Source organism: Dendronephthya gigantea, unplaced genomic scaffold (genome assembly GCF_004324835.1).
Source record: "Dendronephthya gigantea isolate DGI-Jeju-01 unplaced genomic scaffold, DenGig_1.0 000100F, whole genome shotgun sequence".
Taxonomy (NCBI): domain Eukaryota; kingdom Metazoa; phylum Cnidaria; class Anthozoa; order Malacalcyonacea; family Nephtheidae; genus Dendronephthya; species Dendronephthya gigantea.
The window spans coordinates 550,165-561,827 of NW_021163110.1; the positions used below are offsets into that span (position 1 = coordinate 550,165).

At 39.0% G+C, this 11,663-nt stretch overlaps 1 pseudogene; it reads left to right on the forward strand.

The window, feature by feature from the left end:
• Positions 1-1,901: 1,901 nt before the first annotated feature.
• LOC114534420 lies at positions 1,902-3,801 on the forward strand (annotated as a pseudogene).
• The last annotated feature ends 7,862 nt before the right edge of the window (positions 3,802-11,663 follow it).

The window sequence follows — 11,663 nt, forward strand, 5'->3', positions numbered from 1 at the left end:
CAATTACGCACTTGATTTTCGACTGTTAACATTGTCTCTCGTACAATTTCCTTTGTATTTGATGTAACCTTCAAAACAGTTGACTGTGACAGGGAGCACTCCTTTTGCAGCTTTAAAATATACAAACCAGCTGACCTTGTACGATTCTCTATATTGACTTCATCACCGTTGTTTATATCAATGTTGTTATCTTCACCTTGTTCTTGAAGTATATTCATAGTATCATCATGTTTTCTCCAAGAGAAATATTTTTAAATGTTTTGTGACAACCGTCGATGCCACAGCAGACATGGAAATTTGCATCATTGCGGTGGTACCTGCCTATGTGATTTAAAAGACATTCCCGGTTATCTGCTGCAAAATCCCCACAAATATTACATTGCCATGGCATTTTTGCACTCTGGAATTTAATATAATTTATGCCTGGCTTTGTGAATGCAGGTGAAACTTGAAAGTATAAAACGACGAGCGCACAACCACGAACCACAGAGCCTAGAATCACAGAGGGGCTATCACAGATGAGCTATCACAGATGAGCTATATAGCTCTTCTGTGCAAAAGGGCAGAACACTGATCATAGAGATTATAAATAACAATATTAATATTATAAAGAGTAATATTATAAAGAGATTATAATGGTAGTATTTAAAATCTCTAGTACAGTTGAGCGCTAATAGGATCATGGGATCAAGTTTCTCGCCAAATATGCTGTTTTGAAGAGGCTTTTTAGTTTTTTCGCCATTACAAATTATCAAAGATTCATTTCCTTTGAGGGAAAAAGGTTTGTATATGTAATTTTGTACAAATTTACATTCAAAAAACATAACAAACCTGCCTAGTTATACATGGAGACGCTTGTTTTGTCTTAAAACCTTATTAAACACTGTGTTTTGGCATTTAAATACACTTAACATGCATACTTGCCTAGTTGCCTTGCTATGTCTGAAGATGCTTTAAGTTTTGCCATTATATACTCAGTAAACTCAGTTAAGTTAGGGGAGGGTACACATAAAATTTTGAATTTTGGGGAAATTTTTTTTTTGTCTAATATGCAATACTTTAAACACTTAAGAATCATGGAAAAGACGTTTTATGGACAAATTATTGTTTATGACCGTGTTCTAGGCTTTTTTCAAACATGATAGTTTGGTTGCCATGGCAACGTGTTTGTTATTTTCTTGTTTTCGTGAGTTTTATGGCTGTCTATTTGCATTTGAATGTGAGCTATGGACATTTCTGACTACATGACGTACTGGTGTACGTGTTTGCGCTGGTCTGATTCACTATGGGCTCACCAACGCAAATTCTCAAACTAACAAAAGTGTTCAAAGTCTTCAAGTGGAAAGTTTATTAGTAAAGTGATCTTCAAATACGATTTTGTTTGTCAATATGGTGGGGACAAAGAAGAGAAGTGTGTATCGTAAGTCAAGGAAAGGAAAGCCCTTTACTGGAAAGCAAAAAAATTATACAATACCGGAAGAAAAACGACCAAGTCAACAACAAGATGAAGATGTCCCTGAGACTACTGATGCACCACGTGTTAGTGCGTCCAGACGAAAATTAAACTTCTCTGAGTCCACCAAAGACCCCAATCCAGTGGTTGATTTTGAAAATAAAGGTTACCGTCTTATTGATATTGGCAAATTTAGAGATTCTCTATCAGAAGCACATGTGTGCAATGGTGGTAAGTACAACAACAAACACACATTCACACTGTGACTGTCACAGTAGTAGCATAGCTAAGGCTTGTGACTTTTCATCTACTGTGTAACTATGGGTTTTCATGACATTGTGCTAACAGTAAATGCTGTAGGTTTGTGCTTTAATATAGTATAGATTTACTACAAAGAATAGAAGGTTTTTGCCTGTTTCAGTTTATATTTGTTTTATATAATTTTTTAACAATTTAGTGTACATAAAAATATAACTAATTTTTCTTTATCTTTAATTTATTACCAGCCAGCTTGAAAGTTCAAGAAAATGCATCAGGTAAACGTGGCCTAATGAGTGACCTCTCTGCAAGTTGCTCATCATGCCAAGAGGAATCTGATATGGAAACCTCTTCTTCTATTCCTGGCAAAGGTTTTTCTGCCGATGTGAACCGCCGTGCGGTGTATCATTCCGTGGAGACTGGTGGTGGCTATGAAAGCCTTGCTACATTCTGTAGCATCATGAACATGCCTTGCATAAGTAAGACTGCATATTACCAACATTTAGACACAATTCTAAGTGCTCTGGAGATGGAAGCAAAGGAAGAAATGACAGAGGCTGGACAGAGCCTGAGGAAGCTTTTAACAGAAAATGAAATGGAAGATGATGGTTCAGTTCTTGATTTGGTGTCAGCTTTGATGGCACCTGGGCAAAAGAGGGTTCACTTCTCTTATTGGTGTTGTATTTGTGATATCAATAGACACTGGTAAAGTCCTGGACTACTATGTTATTTCAAAAACATGTCAGAAATGTGCATTGAAGAGAGCAAAGTTGAGAGTGATGAAGAATTTGAAGAGTGGCAAATTGAGCATTTTTTCTGTGAGTGTGATGTCAATTTTGATGGTGGTTCTCCAGCAATGGAGGTAGAGGGAGCAAAAATTTTATGGAACAGGTCCATTGAGCGGCACAACCTTCGCTACAAGTGGATGATATCCGACGGAGATAGCAAAGCCTTTAGTGCGGTCGAAGACACATATGGTGACGAGAAGGTGGAGAAATTAGATTGTGTTGGCCATGTCCAAAAAAGAATGGGTAAGCATCTTTTAAAGTTGAAGGGTACCACGAAAGGCAAGCTTTCCGATGGAAAGACAGTTGGAGGACGTGGGCGACTCTCTGAAAAGAGGATTTTGAAAATCCAGAGATACTATGGGCTAGCAATACGCCAGAACACCTTGTCCACTTCCAATCCAACGGAGAGAGAGGTATCAGCATCAGTTTATGCCATGAAAAAGAACATAAGCCCTTTTGAACCATTTTGTTCAAAATGATGATGCCAGTAAGCAACACCGCTTTTGCCCGTTGGTAAAGACTCTTGGTGCAAATGGCAACAAGATCGTGTGAATGGTACACGCACCTATAAGGGTGATGATTGTTTGCCTCAAGTTTTTTTAGAGCTGTTGAAGCCAACTTTTATGCAGCTTAGTGACTCAAAACTGCTTGAGAGGTGTGTTCGGGGTAAAACTCAAAATAACAATGAATCAATAAATTCATTAGTGTGGGCTCGGTGTCCAAAACATAAACACCATGAGCTAAGTGGTGAAGTGCGCGGTTGCATCAGCTGTCTGCCATTTCCATAGTGGTGCAACAAGTAGGGAGAAGGTAATGAAGAGACTTCAGATTCCTGCTGGAGCTGTCTGCAGAAGGCTTTCACATTTGAAAGACAAAAAACGTGTCAGACAGGCTGATCATCAGATGGACGAAAAGCACAAAAGGCGTCGACAGGTGGAGCAGGCTCGAAAGGCTCAGCAAGAAGAAGCTTTGAGAGAAGCTGAAGGTGTCACCTATGATGCTGGAGGGTTTTAAGACACTAAGATAACTTTTCTGCCTAAATAACATAAGAAGTCAAGGTATAATCTAACATTATGGTCCACGAACCTTGTTAGTAAAATTAAAAGTGGATTTTCTCAAAACATGGATTTTGTACGGTTAAGAAAGGATATCTCCTAGAGTTTTGATTGGATTGAGCTGAAATTGTCTGTGCATACTCATCTCCCCATTATTTGTGGGATGAGCATACAACTTTTCAATACCTGCTATACAATTGAAATTATGGTGGGAAATGTTCCCTCTAAAACGTACATGAAATTTGAAACCCCGCTGTGGCTGCAATTTTTATCATATTCAAAAGTTGTATGCTCATCCCAGACAACTATGTCTATACTTCATAAAAATGTACCAACTTTGAAAATTAAAGCAGTTTACAACAAGATATCTTTTCTCATATACACCCTAGTTTTTCACAGCATGTGTTCCGCATAATCCGCTCGTATCAGGTTACAAATCATTTGTTTCAAAAATGAACATCATTTTCAGAATCTTCAAGTCATAAGCTTTCAACTGATATATACTTTGTTTATGTTATAATGGTAAGTTTAGATGCTATAGTCATTTGAAGTTTTACTCCGATTATTATGTGTACCCTCCCCTTAAGTTAGCAACTCTACTTTGATTAACTCTCTTTTGCATTTTCAGATGTCAGGATGCAAGAAAAATTGTGGAAAAAACTTATCAAAGAAAGAATAGGAAGAAATGCTATTGACATATTGGTGGATCTGGTAATAACACATTGAAAACCTGGTATCTGACCTTATGGAAAAGCTGTTCATGATAAGTAGAATAAAACACTTCTTTGATAAAGCAAGCTTGTTTATCATAATAAATTCACTTGTATTTTCTAAGATGTTTTACTGTTCTACTGTATGGGGTGGTACAACCAAGTCCAACATCTCAAAATTGCAGCTTGTACAGAACTTTGCGGCAAGGTTAGTCTCAGGAAAACGGAAGTACGACCATATTAGCCCTACTTTACAATCACTTAATCTGTTACCTGTGTCGCAATTATTAACATTTAGAGACTCAGTTATGTTTAAAATTATGAACAATCAAGCTCCTAATTACCTAATTCAATTGTTTAAGTCAAGATCTAGTATTCATAACTATAACACTAGAAATAAAGATAAACTCAACATACCAAAGTGTAGGACTACAATCACACAGCAAAATTTGCTTGAACATCCAGGCACCAATGTTGGGAATAGTATTCCTCAGGAGATAAAAATCAGCGTAAACACTACAAAAAATAGTCTTAAGCAAAGTCTAAAAGCCACATTTTTAAAAAATTTTTAGCATCATAGATTTCTCATATTGAATTTTTAGCTTTAGAATTACCATTAATTAAATACCACTCTTGTAAATAGTCATACCTAGTTATATTTTATACATTAATCTTGTAAATTAGTTGGAAGATCCTCTTTAGGAAACTAATTAATCTTATTGTATTGTATTGTGGATCAAAAGCCATGTTTCTTGTAAATTCATTTTGAGTCTCTTAACCGTAAAAATAAACAATGCTCTGTAGTCGTAGCTCAAATATTTACAGTTGTAGCTAAGTAGTAGGTAAATGTTATACTTTTATGTGGCCAAAATTAACGCTTCTTTGACAAGAGAAACTGTGAAAATCACCCGAAATGGCGCACCATGGGGAGTCAAACTGCAAAATAGAATGTAAAATATGTATGACTGAGTGTAGTAATTGTTATTAGTGATTCATTCTTTCACTTTTGCTTTTATATAATCCCTTTGGATTTGGACTGTAGCTGACTGAATGTGCTGCACTTGATGAAGTTGAACCTAGTGTTTTTATGCTATGTGGATTGAAGGCAGGTGATGCACTTAAGATTAAGAGAATCATTAAAATGTACTTATCTGCTGAAAGCAGGGATGAACCTGAAGATAAAGAGGTAAGGTATAGCTTGCATACTGTTTGGATTGAAATTGCAATGGGCAATGGGGCCAATACAGAAAATCCAACGACATACTCCACTTCACCTACATCACCATTCCTTGAGTGTGATGAAAAAGCAAAAAGACTCTTTTTCAGGGATTACAAACTTCTCTAAAAGGTATAGCAGTAGTCACAGGGCCATAGCTAGAAAGCTTAATTGGGGGTGTGTGTATATTCATGTATCCGTCTTATGTCCAGGTTTTTTTCCATGGTCATGGAGCCTTGCTTCAAAGAATCACGTTATGATGAGATTATGTCACAGTTCAAGAAGCAATGCTTTAATAGATAATGTGATCGTAAACCTCATTCAGCCTCATTATCATCTCATTATCCTTTATTTGAATTGCATTCGATGCGAGTCACGCAAGCAAAATGCAACATATGAACTAGGCCTAAGTTATACAGGGTGAGTAAGACACCTTTGAAATTCAAATTAGCTGCAATGTGTCCCTAATTGGCTGTAATGTGACAGAAGTTGCATAAAATATCTCATGGGTATACGAAGCATATCAAATAAGTGAACCCATGAATTAACCTTGAACATAAAGTTTGTTCCCTTTGGGAGTTAAAATGCATTCTAAGCTCTGCAATAAAAAAGAACGAACGTTGAATTAGTTCAATTGGTTTAAACACTTTCGCATTAATTAACCACATTGTTGTTGATTGAACACAATGGGATATGCACAAATATCTCATCGCATGGAGTATGTTATATAAATAAAGAGCAGATATGCACAAATATCTCATCGCATGGAGTATATTATATAAATAAAGAGCAGAGAAGCCAAGTTGCACTCGCCATTGTCACTAAATATCCGCACTTAAAGGATCCGATCGGCAGTGGGTTGATAAGTTGTGGCTGTGCATAATGTAAATACAAGCCACATGAAACTTACAAAGACGTGTGAACACATATATATTAATATATTATATATAACTTGTGCACATGTAATCCACTTTTTTATGTTTATGATATATATGATGCAGGGATCTTGGACAGAGGCTATCAGAAATAGATTGAAGCATGTGAGAAAGTATAAGAACAAGAAACGAAGGTTCGGCAGTGTGCAGCCAACTACGCCGGATGAAAACAGACAAAGCAAGCAACCCTGGACCAGTGGTATCAAGCGGCCACGGTGAGTCGACTTCTGGAATGACATTCCAAGTGCAGAAAACACAACAGAAACTATCCAAAAAGAACATCAGTCTGCACTGCAGAAAGAAATGCAAAAGTCTGACTGTTGATATCCCCGTTTAGAAAATAGTGGAAAAGTATCCTCCTCTGGCCACAATTAGTGGGGTAAGCAATGAACAATTGGAACAATGTGGAAAATATAGCCCTGTGTATAGTTTGTTATAATTTTGTATAGTTTGTATAATGCCAGGCAAGGGAAAAAATCTATGGCTGGAATTTTCCATTTTCAACTTTTATTAATGCTCATTGTTGTATACTATAGCCCAATTAATATAGTTAGCAAACCCACGGCAAGTTAAACAATTCACACTCTCAAATACTGGTCTCCAAGAATTTTGCATACTGAATATATCCGATGAAGTGTTGCATGTGTACTTGAAAACGCCTAAAGATTACATTGAAATGTTAAAAAGTACTTCGCGCCTGATCTTATGGGTATTTCTAAAACACGGACAAGTGCGTATCATCCGCAATGCGACGGGCAAGTAGAGCGATAAAACCGAACACTACAAGATATGCTCTCAACTTTTGTTTCGAATCATGGTGATGATTGGGATCAATGCCTTGATCCTGTCGTTTTCGCATACAATACAAGTAAGCACGACTCTACCGGGTACTCCCCGTACGAAATGATTTTCGGTAGGACACCTCGCATGCCTCTTGAGGTTGAAATTGGTATGCCATTAGCCAATCCAGCACGCAACACAGAATACATTCATGCTACAAGACGCATACTGAATATATCCGATGAAGTGTTGCATGTGTACTTGAAAACGCCTAAAGATTACATTGAAATGTTAAAAAGTACTTCTGGCATTATTGCCATGTGAGAAATGAAAATATTTTATTTTCATGATTTGTTTAGATTCGTCATGAATTCAGTAGAATTTTTGAAGATGTGGACGCGACTAAAGAAATGAAAGAAAAGCTCTCATCTTATCAAAGTGCCATTGTGAAATATTGCCAGAAATTTCAATCGAAGAAGCCATACATTAAGAACGCGTTGCAGGCACTACACAGTGCAGTTTCTCCCGATCCAGAGAATATCAAAGGTACTATTCTTCTACACATTATAATACTCATGACGTCAACACCTGTAATATTGCTCTAATTTTCTTTTTTCAGCTTATAAAAATGCATTTTCTTTAATGGTGCTGCCTAAATTGCCTGCAAAAAAATCTGTAAAACAGGATGTGTAACATAGATAAGACAACGAAAGGAAGTTAGGCAGACGATGTGCGAATGCATTGAACTGATAAAGACGGCACCTTAGGCTTAGAGATAACGATAATGTAGATAAGACCACACCTGTAAAGCATGCTTATAAAAAGACTAAAACCAAAAAAAAACGAGTTAGTTCTGACCGAAGCTGGTTGTGTGTGTTTGTCTTGGGCGTGTAACAAATCTGGTGGCAGCGGTGGGATTTTAAAAGACAATACAAGATGAGTAACATTCTACCAGGAAAATTTGATGGCAGTTCTGATTTGGCAACCTGGCTGAGAGAGTTCGATGCATGTTGCGATGCCAACAGCTGGAAGCCCGAAGACAAAGTAAAGAAACTACCAGCGTTTCTCCGTGGTTCGGCAGCAAGCCATTTTTACGCCATCAACGCGGACGATCGCAAGACCTACGAGGATGCCGTCAAAGGTTTGACCAAAGCTATGTGTCCTCCTTCTCACCGTGAAAAATTCTACCGGGAATTTGAAGCACGGTTGCTTAGACCTGGAGAAGACCCCGCTGTATACAAGTGGGAACTCAAGCAAGCGTTAGAGAAAGCAGACCCATCACTCGAAGATGAGGCAAAGAAAGCACTATTGACTCGCCAATTCATGAGAGGACTGCCAAGCGACATGCAAATCAAGCTTCTTGAGCACAACCCTATCGCAAAATTAGACGACATGCTTTCGTTTGTGCGACGTTACCGGGCTGTTCAAGGACATATCGCGGAGGATCAAGTAAAATACGACGCAGCAGGAACATCTGTGGATGTGGGACAAAGTGATAAACTGTCCGAACTTATGGATCTCATGAAAGGCATGGCAATAAAGCAACGGCAATTAGAAGAGGCTCTAACCGCAACGACTGCGAACACCACCCAATCCGAAGGTGCTCGACGAGGTCCTACCAATCGAAATGACTCTAACGTATGTTACACCTGTGGACAATCAGGTCACTTCGCCAAAGACTGCAGACGACGACCACAAGGAGCACGTAAGAATACCGTACAATGTTATTCTTGTCAGGGTTTTGGGCATGTAGCACGAAATTGTCCGAATAATTTAAACGGGCAAGGGGTGGAATCGAGAGTGGGCAGATTTTCCACCCCCCGATATTAACAAACAGTAGTTTGAAAATACCCACGCATCCTTTTGTCACATGTAATATAGAAGGCGTACAAGTAAAAGCCTTGGTAGATACAGGTTCAATGAAATCTTTCATTCGGAAAGACATTCAGAATATACTTGATTTTGACTGTCTCAGAGTAAATAAGATCGGTGAACGATGCAATTCCATAACAGGAGACTCGCTCGAACTCTTCGGTAAGATAAATGTAAATTTGACGTTTTCTGGTAGTCAATACACTTATAGTAATAGTTTCCTTATTAGTAGTAATATTCAGTTTGACTGCGTATTAGGTTGGGACTTTTTAGTCAACAACCATGTAGATCTTAGACGGGGCATGTTCGAGGGAATTAGCTCCTATGTTTTAGCGGGTCCTCACAGGAAAACACCGGTTTGTGCTAGAAACGTTCCAAGTGCAACCCATTTATCTGGTGTTGTCGAAGCGAGTGACGCTGCGGATAAGGCTGAATGCGGTTTTGAGCAAGGCGGGGATCCCTATTTGTTGTTTCAAGCCCGGTATAAGGCACCTACTGAGGTTTGTCTCACCGAAAATGTTGTTATTCCAGCGAGAACGGAGCTTGTTCTAGAAGGTAAGTTAATTAAATCAACCTCAGCCGATGTAGGTATGGTCAAAGCTAGTTCTGCACGTGCTTCTGAGCCTGGTATTCATATCTCGCATATCGTGGCGCATCCTTGCGGTAAAAGTGTGCCAGTGCGAATAATGAATAGTTCACCCGAGCCAGTAGAACTCACCGCGGGACGAAAGATAGCAGAATTTCATCAACTAGTAAAGTCTAAGCGTCAGACCGCACAATACACCAAGAGAACTAACCTGGCGTGCGGCGCGATATACAGCTAAACTAGCTTTAAAATTCAAGTACATGAAGCAATTAGTCCACACCTTAATAGCAAAGACAAAATAAAACTCACACAGATATTGAGTAAGTTTGCCGATGTTTTTGATGATGAATTAGGCACATGTCAGGTCACCTCACACACGATTAACACAGGGATGAACACACCTATTAAGCAAAGACCGCGGCGCTTACCTTACGCCTATCGCGAAGAGTCAGAACAACAAATTCAAGACATGCTCGCAAAAGGTATTATAACACCAAGCGCCAGCCCTTGGTCAAGCCCAATTGTTTTAGTTAAGAAAAAGAATGGCGAATTAAGATTCTGCGTCGACTACCGCAAGCTTAACCAAATTACAGTTAACGATAGTCATCCTTTACGGACGCTAAATATTTTAGTCTGCTTGATCTCCGGTCGGGTTACTGGCAGATCCCTGTCGCCGAAGAAGATCGCGCCAAAACTGCATTTGTCACACAAAATGGGTTATACAAATTTACTAGAATGCCGTTTGGACTAAAAACAGCGCCAGCAACATTCCAGCGTGCAATGGAAATAATCTTATCAGGTCTAACTTTTGAAATTTGTTTCTGTTATCTTGATGATGTAATCGTATTTGGCAAAACTTTAACCGAGCACAACGAGCGTTTAAACACAGTATTAACACGATTTCGAGATAATAATTTGCGCGTGAAATTAGCTAAGTACGTTTTCGCGTCTCCTCAGGTTACATATTTAGGTCATCGTATTAATCAACAGGGCGTCGCGCCAGATCCTACAAAACTTGCAGCTGTTGCAGAAATTCCACGCCCATCAAACGTTAAAGAAGTTCGTACATCTCTGGGCCTGACTGGGTATTATCGGCGCTTCATACCAAATTACGCTACTATTGCTCAACCTTTAACAAAACTAACTTCAAGGAGTATTGCAATAATTTCGTTTGGACTGATGACTGTACTGCGGCCTTCGAACAACTAAAACAATTACTTTGCTCTGCACCAATACTATGTTATCCTGATTTTACTCGCGCGCGAGGACTTTATATTACAAACAGACGCTTCAGACGTCGGGCTAGGAGCTGTTCTTTCTCAAATTGACAATCGCGGTAATGAGCATGTGGTCGCGTACGCATCTAAAACGCTATCTCCATGCGAGACTAATTATTCAACAACTGAAAAAGAGGCATTTGCTATTCAATTTGGCACACAGCATTTCCGTGTTTACTTGTTAGGACAAAAATTTACAATTATCACTGACCATAGTGCGTTGTCATGGCTTCATTCTATGGAACCAAAAGGGCGCATTGCGCGCTGGCTTATGGACCTACAGGGTTTGATTTCGAATACACATCGAGCGGCCGCCTACACAATAACGCCAACGCACTTTCATGGCTTCGACCTACACCGAGGTTATCACAACTACACAGGATGCTATTAAAATATGCCGTGACACTTAATCCGTCTATCAACATTCGCGCGCGCAGGAGAAAGATGCCAGTATTGCAAACTGCGTGATCTAGATTGCAAACCCCAAACCAAGCGCGCGAAATTGCCAAGACTCATATTTTCGCCAAATGCTGCGTCATTACGACAAATTGTTTATTCATGATTGGATTTTAGTTCGTGCTATTGGTCAACACAAGTCATACCCCAATTATGTTATCGTCCTGCCAAAATCACTAGTTACTACATGTGTCAAAGCCATGCATGACAGTCCTTTTGCAGGACATATGGGTGCAGCTCGAACGGAAGAACGCATTAGGCAACGCTTTTATTGGCC